The following is a 14,393-nucleotide window of genomic DNA, read 5'->3' as shown; positions in this document are numbered from 1 at the left end:
AAAGACCAGTCTGCCTATCCATGCCATCCACTATCTCTTCCTCTCCCTTAGAGATCCAACGTACTTGTCCCAAGCTTTCTTGAATCCAGATACATTTTTCATCTCCATCACCCCCACCCCATAGAAAAAACTTGATTCAAGGCTTTTACCCTTGGATAGGGTTACTAGATGTCCGGATTTCCCCAGATGGCTTTTCAAAACCTGCCACTTTGTTCGGGTTTTGAAAAGCTGTGTCGGGCAGGCAGGAAGTGTGCGCATGTGTGGCCGTCACTTGATGATGTCATATGCACGCGTGTGTGTGCGTGATGTCATCAGGTAGCGTCCTTGCATGCATGGACTTCCTTCCTGCTTGACAAGAGCAGGTACGGGGGGCGGGTCTAGGGCGGGGTGGGTGGAACTAGGCAGGCCTGGAGGCGGAGCTAGGGGGGCCGGATTTTCCAAAAGGAAAATCTAGCAACTGTACTCCTGGATATCTGCAGTGTCTCAGCAACTGTTTTACCTGATATTTGCCAATCTGCCAAAATCAGATCATGGACATGGTCCACAATTTCAGGAGTTGACATTGTTTGAGGCCTCCCAGACCTTGCTGCATCTTCAGTCTCGAAATTTCCATGCTGAAACAATGTCAAAACATAGCAAAATGATGGGGGGGTGGGGGGGTGTTAATCTGCAAACTTAGGTTTACCACAGGGGTCTCAAAGTCCCTCCTTGAGGGCTGAATCCAGCCGGGTTTTCAGGATTTCCCCAATGAATATGCATGAGATCTATGTGCATGCACTGCTTTCAATGCATATTCATTGGGGAAATCCTGAAAACCCGACTGGATTGCGGCCCTCAAGGAGGGACTTTGAGATCCCTGGTTTACCATATAGCTCCAGAAAAAGCCAGTCTGAGTTTTGTTCTCCTGAAGCAGCGTGAAACAAGGCTGCCCTTGTCGAGTCTCTGGGATGGCACACTGCTGAAAGTTGGAGCGATTTTGGTCTTTGTTTCTCCGAAGTGTTGCCGCAGTGGAAAAAATTGTGTCCCGCTTTCTCATGGACTTAGCTCAAAGATCCCTGCCGGGAGAGTGACAGCTATGAGCTAAGTGACTGGGGTTTTTTTTTCCAGCAGTGTGTTTGATATATTTTCGACTATCTGAGGCCAGAAAAATTGTTTTCATATACAATGGAACGCCAAATATACGGACTAATCTCAGCAGAGGGTAGGCCGGATAATTAAAACTCTGTATGACTGGAATAATATTTTTTCTTTTGTTTTTAATAATTGTTAAAAAAAATATATATATATACTGGAAGCCTCAGCAGATATTTTCGTTGCTGAAAGAGCATGGGCAGGAGCGAGTAGGATCGCTCCTGCCCCAGCGCACCGCTAGACCACCAGGGGAACAAGGAAGTAAGGAGGATGGATAGCGACATCTGGGTTTTACTTTCATTGAAAGCAATGGAGGATATATCAATCCATCCTCTTTTTTTCTGGAACTATATGGTAACCCTATGCAAACTGATCTAAGAAATCAGACATGAAAATCAAAAGAACTTAAGAATTGACATACTAGGACAGACCGTAGGTCTTCTTCAGCCATTAAACGACCATCGCCTAGTCTGTCCACATCCTAGGACTCCCCAACTTGAATCCACTAGAAATAGTGCATTTTATTTTCTTGCTCCAGCAGCCTGGAATTACTTACCTCTCCCCCTTCACAGTGATTTATCTTTTAAAAGTTTCAAGGTAGAGCTCAAATCCTGGCTTTTTAATCAGGCTCATACCTAATACATCTCTGTCACCACCCACCAGCTCCGACAATTGTAATCTGCTCTAAATCTTCAGCTTATTCCTTCTCTCCTTCTTTCTAAGCAGCAACAAAAAAAATCTGCTCTTTTCCTTCCCTCCTCAAACCCTCCTTTTCCGTTACCCCCAGTAATTTCTTTACTGCCTTATGTTCCCATTCTCTTCCCAACTTCCTTGGCATGATTGACTTGGGTCCTATCTCTATGGGCGTTCTTTTCCTCCTTTGTTTTTAAATACGCTAATTATACACCACTGTGTTCTGCATGTCAGTGGTTAGGAATATAGAAATCTTAATTAAACTGTAAATCACGGCAAGAGGAGGGATTCAGTAAAAGGTAGGGTTACCAGATTTTCCCGAAGGAAAATCCAGACCCATGGCCACACCCCCTAGGCCCACCTAGTTCCGCCCACATCCCGCCACATCCTGCCCCAGCCCCACCCCCTTAAGCCATGCAGAGTCAGAACAAGGTCCGTTGAGCCCAGCATCCAACCAGTTCAAGACACAAGTTTCTGGAAGATCCCAAAAAGCAAATCAGATTCTTTTAGCTCATTTTCAGGGATATGTAATGGCTCTCCCAACTGTAACCGATTAATAATTTGTAAGAGACTTGTCTTCCAGGAACTTGTCCAAACTTCTTCAACCCCTCTATGCTGGTCGCTTTGATCACATCCTCCAGCAACAGATTCCATAGTGTAATTATATACAGTAATTTGAAGTGAAAAATAATAAAATAGATAACGTATCACTGGTGCTGCAAAGGATCTGCATGTTTGAAGAGAAAAAGTATTCAAAAGATGGATTCTGTTGCCTGAAAATGAAGCCTCCACCAATTAGAATACTAGGGGTTATCTGAAAAGGGTTTTGATGTAAGAGGAATCCATCATGTTTCATTGGATCCATTTTGATGTGACTATTTGAAATTCTGTTATAGTCTTAGTTGGTGTCATTTGTCATCTAGTTATATTGCATCAACTAGTTCAGTAAAACATTTTTTTAATAGAAGAGCAGTTAGAGCAAGTCTTTATTGTTGGATTCTACAAGAATGTCACAAGTCAACAAGCCTTGAATTGAATTTTTTTCTATGGGGGTGGAGGAGGTAGAGATGAAAAATCTATCTGGGACAGGTACGTTGGATCTCTAAGGAGAAGGAAGGGATAGTGGCCAGCACGGATAGGCAGACTAGATAGGCCATATGGTCTTTATCCACCTACAGAAAATAATAGTAAATATTGAACTAAGGCCTGTACTGGGCAGACTTGCACGGTCTGGGTCCGTATATGGCCGTTTGGTTGAGGATGGGATGAGGAGGGCTTCAGTGACTGGGATGGTTTAGATGAGCTGGAGTGAGCTTTGACGGAGACTTCGGTAGATGGAGCCTAAGCACAGTACCGGGCAGAACTTTGGGTTCGGACCCAGAAATAGCTAAGAAGAAGGAAAATTTAAATTAAATCAGTAATTTAAAGAGTGAGTAAGGTTGGGCAGACTGGATGGGCCATTTGTGTCTTTATCTGCCATCATCTATGTTAGTATGTTTCATGTTTCTATGTATGATGACCCTACATCTCTTTGATGTGCTCCCTTGCCCTTCCAAAAGCAGAACGAGGTCACATCATTGTCAGATGATACATCTTCTTTGGCACACCTCTTGGTATAGACACCACCATTTCAACATGATTAGGAGTGCCAGACACAATACAAACCTCTCCTCCTTAGACAGAAGGAAGGAAAGAGTCTGCTAAATATTGGGAGCGCCCAGTCCTCAGTACACTCACAGAGCTGGCTCCTATGCCCATCAGTTAACATAATTGATCATTTGTTTAAGGAGTTATTATAGCATCCAAGTCAATATTCTCAGATTACTTACTTATGTGATAACTATGTCTTGTCTTTCTTGACCCGATAACTTCCTCCTGTTCTTTTTGGTCCTCCAGCTCAAGCCTCTGCTAAGGGTACAGTGCCATGAGCTTTCGTTCGCTACTACCCAGGGTTTCCCTCCTTTCTTCCCCTCCACCCCAGGTTTTTATAATTGCCTCCTTCCCTACTTCATGTAGTGTAGCCCTTGCAGCAGTATGAGTTGATCCTGGTCTATGCTGTAGCCATCAGATGAATATATTAAACTTCAGATACTCATTTCTGCAGCCTTTTAAAGAGACGTCCTTTTTTTTTTTTAGTCCAGCTGTATAAACTTGCAAAATTTCCATAGAAATGCGATGTTGGAGAAAGGTGACAATCTTTACATTCAATGTCATTTGAAAGTAATTATGAGAACACTCCATGAAGTGTTATGTCCATATAAAATATTGTAATTTGTAATCTTAAAACGTGTCCTCGAGGTTTAAACAGCCCGTGAATTGAAATACAGGACTCTGTAGAAGTCTTCACACGTCTGCCTATTTTTCACATTATGCTGTTTAATAAAATACAAAATCAAAACACATTAAAGTAGGAATTTTTCACTGATCTACACATTATATTTTCAATCAGAAACATTTAAAAAGTAATTATGAAGAAGAAACCAAAAAGTGTTGATGGCCTGAGCCTTCATATCCTTTGCTATATCAAACCCAAATTAGTTCTCTTTTCGAAAATTGCTTTAGCAAAGCCCAGAACAAGCTGAATATACAGTAGATGATCTGTGTCCAATCACAGTTAGCAGAACTGAATAATGAAGTTATTTCTGTCATATGAAGTGAATTTGAAGCAAAGGTATAGACGTGCTGAATACAGAGGTGCCAGAAGAACTCAGGGATAAGGTTGTTCAAATGTCTAGATCGGGGGAAGACAGACAGAGGCTATAAGTAAATTTGAATGTAGAAAAATAAAGGCAGATAAAAGACCGTATAAGCTCTCTATTCTGTGCATCAATGCCATTTACGATCCCTTATTCCAAGCTTTACACCCCTACACGATCACTCAGGTCAAATGATCAACATTTATTACCCATTCTATCTTTGAAAGTTATCTGATATAGGTCTAAATCAAGTCGTTTTGAATTGGTTTATTAAATCCTTGTCACTATGATTTTATGAGGTACACTTGGATGGTGAGACATCTTCTGCAGGGAAGCCTGGATGTGGAGTTCCTCAGGGCTCCCCTATGTCACCGATACTCTTTGACATCTATAAGACCTCATTGAAAAGCTCCTGTCTCACATCAGTGGAGACCATGTTTCATATGCAGACGATATCTTTGTCCTGCTGGAGGTTGACCCTGATCTTAATAACCTGGTTTCAAATATAGATTGCTGTGTTTTCTAAGCTTCAATCGTGGGCAATGTCCATTCAAATGAAATTGAATGCCGCTAAAACGAAACTGTTATGGTTCGGTCCAAAGTCGGACACTCTTCCTGCTTCTGTCACATTGAAATCAGGTACCTTAGTACAAATCGAGTTTTCTTCTAGAGTTTTGGGCATTATCCTGGACAGATAAACTCGTGAATGAAAAAGTGCTTTTTCAAGTTTCAAGTTTAATAATAATTTGATTAATCGCTTAATCTAAATTCTAAGCGATGTACATAATAATAAAATTACAAAATAAGGGGAATAATACAATAAATAAAAAGACTAAGACTAACAAGACTATTGACAAATTTAACAAAACTAGGAACATAAGGGAGGAGATGGATGAGAGTTACAATTTGTTTAAAAGTTAAAGAAACAATTAAGGGGGATACATAAGGAGAGGGAAGATAAAAAAATTACTTCAATAAAATTGTAGAAAAAAAATAAAATTAGTTCAAAGACTAAATGACTAGTTTACAAAGGCATCTTTAAAGAGAAAGCTCTTCAGTTTACCTTTGAATTTTTCTATATTGGCTTCTTCCCTTAAATGGCTAGGGAGAGAATTCCAAGTTTGGGGGGCCGTAACTGAAAAGATCAACTGTCGTCTAGTATTAATAATTTTAAGGGAAGGAATCGTTAGCAAATGCGCATGTTGAAAAAAGTTAGATCACTACTCCATTAGGAACATTTTTCATTGTTGGTACAGTCCACTGTGCTTGCTCAGTTGGACTATTGCAATTCTGTGTATCTGGGTATCAAGCAAGGCAAATTGCAACGTCGTCAGTTGTTACAAAACACGACGGCAAAACCTATCTTTGGGAAACAAAAGTTTGATCTTGTGTCTTCTTTGCTTAGAAAGCTTCATTGGCTTCCTGTTCACTTCGGGATCCAATTTAAATGCTAAATATTATTTTCAAACTTCTTTATGGAATATTTGATCCTCTGATTCCCTTACATTGGAATGCCTATAGAACCTGCTATTTGAGGAACACACAGTACAAATTATCATTTCCCTCTTTCAAGGGAATTAAATCAGCTGGGAAACTTTGTCAGTCCTATGTTTTCAAGTTGGTAGAGATTTGGAATGGACTTCCTGGTGTTATTAGAATGATAGACCAATTGCAATTATTTCGAAAAACCTTAAAAACCCTGGTATTCTCACAATATCTAATTAGCTTACCTGAAGAACCTACTAATTGTTAACATTGCAAGATTTCCTTCTATGATAGACTAAACTAATTTTTATTATCTTTTCTTTCTCCTTATATTATGTATATTCTAGTCTCTTGACTTCTTGTAAACCGAATCGAGCTCCGACGAGAGATGACCCGGGGACATGATCGAAACGTTCAAGGTACTGAAGGGAATAGACTTAATAGATAAGAACCGCTTGTTCACCCTCTCCAAGGTAGGGAGAACGAGAGGGCACTTTCTAAAATTGAAAGGGGATAGATTCCGTACAAACGTAAGGAAGTTCTTCTTCACCCAGAGAGTGGTAGAAAACTGTCTTGAATCCCTGGAGGGTGTTTTCCCCTATGACAGACTCTGGAAGAGCGTTCCAAAGTTAGCCAAGTTCCTGCTGAACCAGAACGTTCGCAGGTAGGGCTAGTCTCAGTTAGGGCGCTGGTCTTTGACCTGGGGGCCGCCGCGTGAGCAGACTGCTGGGCACGATGGACCACTGGTCTGATCCAGCAGCGGCAATTCTTATGTTCTTATTTCTTCCCGCAAGTGTAGGGGCAGTAACCGCAAATGTGGCAGAACGGATCGTGTTGATGTGATGCATCGATGGAATGGATAGATGTTGGGTGTTAGATCTTGATCTAATGGTTGGAATGCTAGTTTAGAATCCAGTCCCATTTGTTGGGCAAGTCACATAACCCTCCAAACTTAGACTGTACAGTCCCTGGGGACAGGGAAATCTCACCATAACTCACCCTGAGCTATCACTGGAAAAGTGTGAATGACGTCAAGTCATTGCTTACATAGTTTGAGATCAGCAACTTATCCAAGTAGATGCTATCTTCAGACCAAACTAGAAAGCTTCAGAGTGATCATTTTACATTTGTTTCTGAAACATTTCTGAGATGGCTGCATTGGTTGCCTATACAGCAAAGAGTGCATTTTAAGATTCTTGCGGTTATTCACCAGGGTATTACAAGAGAGGTTTGAAATTTATCTTATCTTACTTTAATTATTGTAATATTATCTACCTCAGTATTAGAAAAATCTGTCTTCTTAGACTACAATTGGTCCAGAATACTGCTGATAAATTGATTTTCGGGAAATGTAAGTTTGATCACGTGACACCGTTGCTTCCTAATCTTCACTGGCTCCCTGTGTATTTTAGAGTTCAGTTTAAAGGTGCTTGCATCATTTTTAAAATTCTTTATGCTATTTTCACTCCCTTAGTTGCTTTATCCTGGAATCTTTATAGATTCTCTTTTTGCAAGGGGTGACCAACAACTTAAACTATCCTTTCCTTTCAGAAAAGAAATCAAAGGAGCTAAGATCTTTGGCCAATCTCTGATCTTGAAGTGTTCTCAACTTTGGAATAATCTTCCACTACTTTTAAGAAGCTGCGGCTCCCTGTCATTCTTTCGCAAGTCTTTGAAAACCATTTTGTTCACTAAGCACTTTGGAAATTAAGTTTCTTTGATATCTTCTCCCTTATAGCCCTCATTTGCTTAAGCCAGGGGTGTCCAATGTCGGTCCTCGAGGGCCGCAGTCCAGTCGGGTTTTCAGGATTTCCCCAATGAATATACATGAGGTCTATTTGCATGCACTGCTTTCATTGTATGCTAATAGATCTCATGCATATTCACTGGGGAAATCCTGAAAACCCGACTGGACTGCGGCCCTCGAGGACCGACATTGGACACCCCTGGCTTAAGCTAACCATTGTAAACCGAGTCGAGCTTTCCTGGATTGAAGTCTCGGTATATGAAGATTAGATTTACCAACCTAGAAGAAATTTGAGATCTGAAAAATACAATGAAATTGAGTCCAGAGGGCCAGATGTCAACGGTGTATGTCAGGCTTGGAGCATCAATGATGTCGGTGGCCAGGGTGAAACGTTGGCGTTCTGCGATTTTGTGCGGGGAAGATCAATTTTAAGAAAATGTAAAAAATGCAGCCTTCCCGTGTTGATGCTTCAGTAGCCTCTTCAGTTTGAAGATGTGTTAAAGAACATTTTTACTTTGAATTTAATATTCAGTGTTTTTCTGCATTTTAATCGTTGAAATGACGACTTGATAATGTTTATATAGATATTATGATTCGATAATCCTTGCTTTGATAGTGCATCATTTTTTTCCTTGGGGGGGTTGGGAAGTCTATGTTTGTCTATTGTTTGTGTAATATGTATGGAAGTAATGTGTAAACCGCATAGTCTTATGTGGTGTATAAATAAAATAAGCATTTAGGACAGGGATAGGCAGCTCCAGTCCTCGAGGGCCGGAATCCAGTCGGGTTTTCAGGATTTCCCCAATGAATAAATATTTATTAAATAACAACGGGATTTATAATTCCTATTCAATTGCTCTCATACATTAAAACATCATTTGATACACCATAGAGAGCACATTAACAATTGCAATACATATAATCATTTAAAATTTATTTCTCATATATAATTTCACCCACAACTATCACAAATTTATATAAACCACACTAGCACCATTAATAAATCACATAAATATATCTAATAACCCTTCCCCTCCAATATAATGCTACTCATTGTGAAACCGTGTAATACACAGACCCTGTAACTCTCCTGTTACTATCACTAGATGTTCAATGCTATATTCTGTAATTCGCTGTCTGTACAGTTTCTCTTCATTGTAAACCACCTAGAAGTCGCAAGATTGTGGCGGTATATAAGAATAAAGTTATTATTATTATTAAAAGTCCATATCAAACTTACACCATTGTCCATTTCAATGTCTTCAAATGCTTTTCAAACTTTTCTTTGTGCACAGTAGTTCAATTGTGAAGAGAAATGATAAATGGAGTATGAAGTAAAAACCGAGGGAAAAGAAAAGTTTGTAAAGTATTTGAAGACATTGAAATTCAGTATATGGACAATGATGCAAGTTTGATATGGACTTTTATTGGAGGGGAAGGGTTCACATATAGATATATTTATGTTATTTATCTATTTTTTTTTCCAGTTCCAGCCAGTTTTTAATTTATAACATTTTATTGAAGGAATATACATATATACAAAAATATAATACAAATTAAACTCATAACAATTATATTCATAAAAATATTTGTCAAACATATATCTATTATTCCTCCAAAATATATTTCCATAATATCTACAATAAACCTTAATACATTCTCAAGTTCAAACCCCCTTTTTCAATTCCTCAATTCCCTCCTCCGCCCATCCCTACCCCTTTTAATTATATGTAAATCTTTAATTAAAGAAATAAAATAACCCCAAAACTAAACCTCCCAAACCAAATGTGATTGATTGATTTATGTGATTTATTAATGGTGCTAGTGTGGTTTATATAAATTTGTGAGAGTTGGGGTGAAATTATATATGAGAAATCAATTTTAAATGATTATAAGTGTTGCAATTGTTCATATGCTCTCTATGGTGTATCAAACAATGAATATGCATGAGTTTTATTTGCATGCACTGCTTTCAATGCATATTCATTGGGGAAATCCAGAAAACCCGATTGGATTCCGGCCCTCAAGGACCGGAGATGACCACCCCTGATTTAGGACCTCAGGTCTTTTTTCTGTACAGCTCCCTGACATACTGTAAGCCAGTGATCTAGATGAGATGCGTAAGAGGCAATTGCCCATAATGACGGCCAATAAACGCGTCTTGGATGTCTGCGGACGCTTCTGTCCACTTGGGCTTTGGCCTCTTTGTTTATGGTGTTTCCAGAGCTATTGATGCTTTCAAACAAATCGAATCCAGTAGACCAGTGATTCCCAACCCTGTCCTGGAGGAACACCAGGCCAATTGGGTTTTCAGGCTAGCCCTAATGAATATGCATGAAGCAAATTTGCATGCCTATCACTTCCATCATATGCAAATAGAACTCATGCATATTCATTAGGGCTAGCCTGAAAAACCGATTGGCCTGGTGTTCCTCCAGGACAGGGTTGGGAACCACTGCAGTAGACAGTGCTTCACACTCGAGCTCTAAATGGCCACTTTATGGATTCATCTGCAGGTCCAGATGAATCTCATAATAACCAATTTTCCTGCATTTTCAAGTGCTCCCTTTGCACAGAGCAGCCAAATAAAATGAAAGGCAAATGGAATTACTTTCCATTAGTTATTACTTTAGGGACTTGTCAATTTCCTCCCAATCCTTTGGGCTTTCAGTTCAATCAGAATTAGCGTCTACCGGAGCGACGGCACTGCCTCGGCTGTCTTTTCTGCCCCCCAATTTTAACCAGTCAGCTCAGCCTCTGGAAACCGATGTACTCGCAACTTTGACTCGTCCGGAGAAGTTGCTCTGTCTTTCTCTCCGTTTTCCTTCAGCCTGAGTAAAACTGCACTTGGGAATGGGAAGGGGTAAAACGCGGACCTCACGGACCTGAAGGACCTGGCGGATCTAAACCCGCACGTCCTTAAAAATCTGCGGTCTGTGCTACTTGTAGTTAGTTTCTGGCTCTGACAGACCTCGGTGACAATTTAGCGCTGACGGATCCGTCTCAGCATAGGGAGGGAAAAGTATTAGGATCCGTCAGCGCTAAAATGTCACCGAGGTCTGTCAGAGCCAGAGACTAGTGCTGGAGCGGCTCTAAAACGAATCCTTTAAACTGGTTTTTGGCCCACTAAAATGTCTTTTATTTCAGAAAGCCTGTATGATTGGGCATAAAAGTATTATGCGATTTTGGTTGCAGAAAGAATCTCCAAGTTTTTGGCATTGGAGGAATCAATTACATCGCTTATTTTTATTTGAGAGTTGGGAGGTTCGAGGTTCGCCTAAAAAAAAAACTCGTCTTTTTATGGAGGTTTGGGATCCTTATATTCAGAATCTCTCACCAAAAATACGAAGTTTGGTTATCAATGATTTATTATGAAAATTAGGTTTACTAATTACATTCCAGTTATTTATTTTAATTCTTTATTTTTGTCAACTTTCATCCAGGGTGAGGGATTTCATTTAGGGCAGGGGTAGGGAACTCCGGTCCTCGAGAGCCGTATTCCAGTCGGGTTTTCAGGATTTCCCCAATGAATATGCATTGAAAGCAGTGCATGCAAAGAGATCTCATGCATATTCATTGGGGGAATCCTGAAAACCCGACTGGAATACGGCTCTCGAGGACTGGAGTTCCCTACCCCTGATTTAGGGGAAGATGGTGGGTAGGGGATGGAATTAAGGGGGGTGTAGATAAGATTGAATTAATTCATATGGAAATTAAATTTGAAAGAATGATTTAAATTTGTATGAAATATTATTGTAATTCTTATTGTATTGAATGTATTTTTGTATTATCCTATTGTACTGATTATTTGATTCTTTCAATAAAAATTGTTATACATAAACTGGTTTCCTGCAGCCCCAGTAAATCGGCTCTGACAGATCTCGATGACATTGTAGCACTGACGGATCCTAATACTTTCCCCTCCCTATGCCGAGACGGATCCGTCAGCACTAAATTGTCACCGAGGTCTGTCAGAGCCAGAAACTAACTACAGGTGGCACGGACCTCAGATTTTTAAGGACCTGCGGGTTTAGAGCCGCAAGGTCCGTCAGGTCCGTGAGGTTTTACCCCTTCCCCTTGTGGAATAACGAGTGGGCAGTCGTAGGAGCACCTTTATAGATCAGGGCAAGAAAATACATTGCCTATACGTACTCGTATTGCACGTCAAATATAGAACACCTTGGGGTCACTTTAAAAGCTTTTTTTTATTTTGTAGAGCATTTCTGACCCACAGAAAGGTGGTTATGGCAAAATTGCATTGGAGGGTGCGCATAGGGTTATCAGATTTTATTATTGTAGAATCTGGACCCATGGCCCTGCCACCCAGGCAGGCCCAGTCCCACCCAGCCCCGCCCTGTTCAGCCCAAGTCACGCCCCATTCTGACCCCACCCCCCAAACTGTTCTCGTGCTGGGAGCCACATCGGGAGGGCATCTGTGCATGTGCGTGAAATCACCGCTTTGCATCTGCCCATGCGCAGATGCCCTCCTGACGTGGTCTCAAGATGGAAGCTTTTCAAAATCGGATGCCCGGACATGTCCTCTAAAAAGAGGACATATCTGGGTAAATTTGGACATAGGTATGCAGAAACAGTGCAAATGCTTTGGTGCTATACAAGCAGTCCCTGAGTTACAGACGTCTGACCTTAGTACGACTCGTATTTAAGAACGCAGTCATGGCTTCATTTGATTTCACTGAGCAGTCTTTCCAGTGGCCTAGACTCCTACATTTCTCCTGGAACAGATTCAGGAATGACGCATGGCCACATTAAGAACAGTGTGTGGTTGTGCATGCTATACCTTAGAAGGAGCACTGGTAGGGGCAGTTGGCCCTTTTGACAGCAGGGAGCAGGATCTGAAAATCTACAGGTTCTGAGTTACGTACAAATCCGACTTAAGAATAGCTTTAAAAACACAACTCGTTCTTAACCCGGGGACTGCCTGTATAGGAATAATCAAGCCATTGTGACATCACTGATGAGGTTGGCTCTTAGGCATTGGTGGAATGTGGCCATTATGACATCACAATATCAGCTCTAGAACGTTGCTACTCCTTGGGATCTTGCAGTCTTCTTTCCAGTGGCCTAGACTCCTCCACTTCTCCTGCAGCAGATTCAGGAATGACGCATGGCCACATTAAGAACAGTGTGTGGTTGTGCATGCTATACCTTAGAGGGAACATTGGTAGGGGCAGTTGGCCCTTTTGTCAGCTGGGAGCAGAATCTTAAAATCTACAGGTTCTGAGTTACAGACAAATCCGACTTAAGAACAGCTTTAACACGTAACTCATACTTAGCCCGAGAATTGCCTGTATATGTGTAAGTACTGTTGGGATGTGTTGTGGGAGAAGGGACAGAGATGCAATGTCCATGCCTTCTTTATGAAATCTATGAGTACCCCCTAGCTATGTACCTTTTTCAAACGGATAACTATGGCCGTTTAATGAGACAAAAGGCCAAAGTTATTTTTAGCATTTATATACCACTTATAATCTAAGGGGCTCATAATCAAATCTTAAACACACCTAAAATCCCCCCCCCAAGTTGGCGCTTAGATGACCTAAAAGACAGGTCGTCCAAGTGCTGATAATCAAACTGAATTTCTGGACGTATCCAGGGACTTTTTAGGCTTCTGAATGCCGCTGTGTGCCCAGAGCTGAAAGGGGCGTATCTGGAGGAGTGTTTCGCGCGGGACGAGGGCCAACCTAGACTTAGTCATCCTGCAGGGATAATCGAATGTTTCACGAAACTTCCAGGGTGAAACTTATACGTTGTGACTTAAGACGATGTAAAAGCAGGTATAAGTGGCAAAAAGGTATCCAAAGTGACCAGATAACCACTGCAGAGACAACGTAAAGACCCCAAGACACTCCCCCCCAGTGATCACTGATCCCCTTCACACTGCTACAAATATCAGAATAAAAAAGTACATACCTGTCTTCGGAACATCAGCACCTGCTATAGGAAAGCCTAGTAGAGATGCATAAAGGTGTCTTAGGTAGCCTGGGGGGTGGGCTAGTGAACCATAGGGAGGAGGACCCAGGCTCATAAGCCACTCTAACCATTACATTCATGGTGGAAAATGTGAGCCCCCCTCCAACCATTCTCTGCTGCCATATAGGTGCCACCTGTATCCATAAGGGCTATTGGGGTTGTAGACAGGTAGGTATAGTGTGTTTTGGGGGGGCTCAGCTTAACCCATAAGGGAGTTCTGGTGAGATGTTTATGTGGCACCCTTTATGCGAAATTCACAGCTCTGTTGCCATATGTGGGTGGCCAGTCCCATCACAATGCTGGCCCCTCCCGTGTCCAAATGATCTTGTTCTGGGCATTTGGGACTTGGGACTTTCTCTTCCCCCTCCCTCCTTCCTTTTATTTAAAGTCGTCTCTTAATTGCATGTTTAATGTTGTGTTTGGAATTGTTCAGAGGCAGGAACCATGTAAGGGGAGCATCAGATATTCTCTAACCTCACTGGAATGGGATGGTTCCCAAGGCCATTGTCAAACTAACACTGCACCCAACCCAACCCAACCCAAAAAGTTAGAGAGCTTGGGGGTGAGTCAGGAATTGGTTTGTTTTTCCTCCAGTCGAAATGGTGTTGAACCAATAGAGAGGGTGAGGGCAACTCTGCATTTTGCATTAT

The sequence above is a fragment of the Geotrypetes seraphini genome, chromosome 15 (assembly GCF_902459505.1).
Source record: "Geotrypetes seraphini chromosome 15, aGeoSer1.1, whole genome shotgun sequence".
Lineage (NCBI taxonomy): Eukaryota > Metazoa > Chordata > Amphibia > Gymnophiona > Dermophiidae > Geotrypetes > Geotrypetes seraphini.
The sequence above is the reverse complement of the archived record's forward strand: the minus strand, read 5'-3'. Positions refer to the sequence as shown.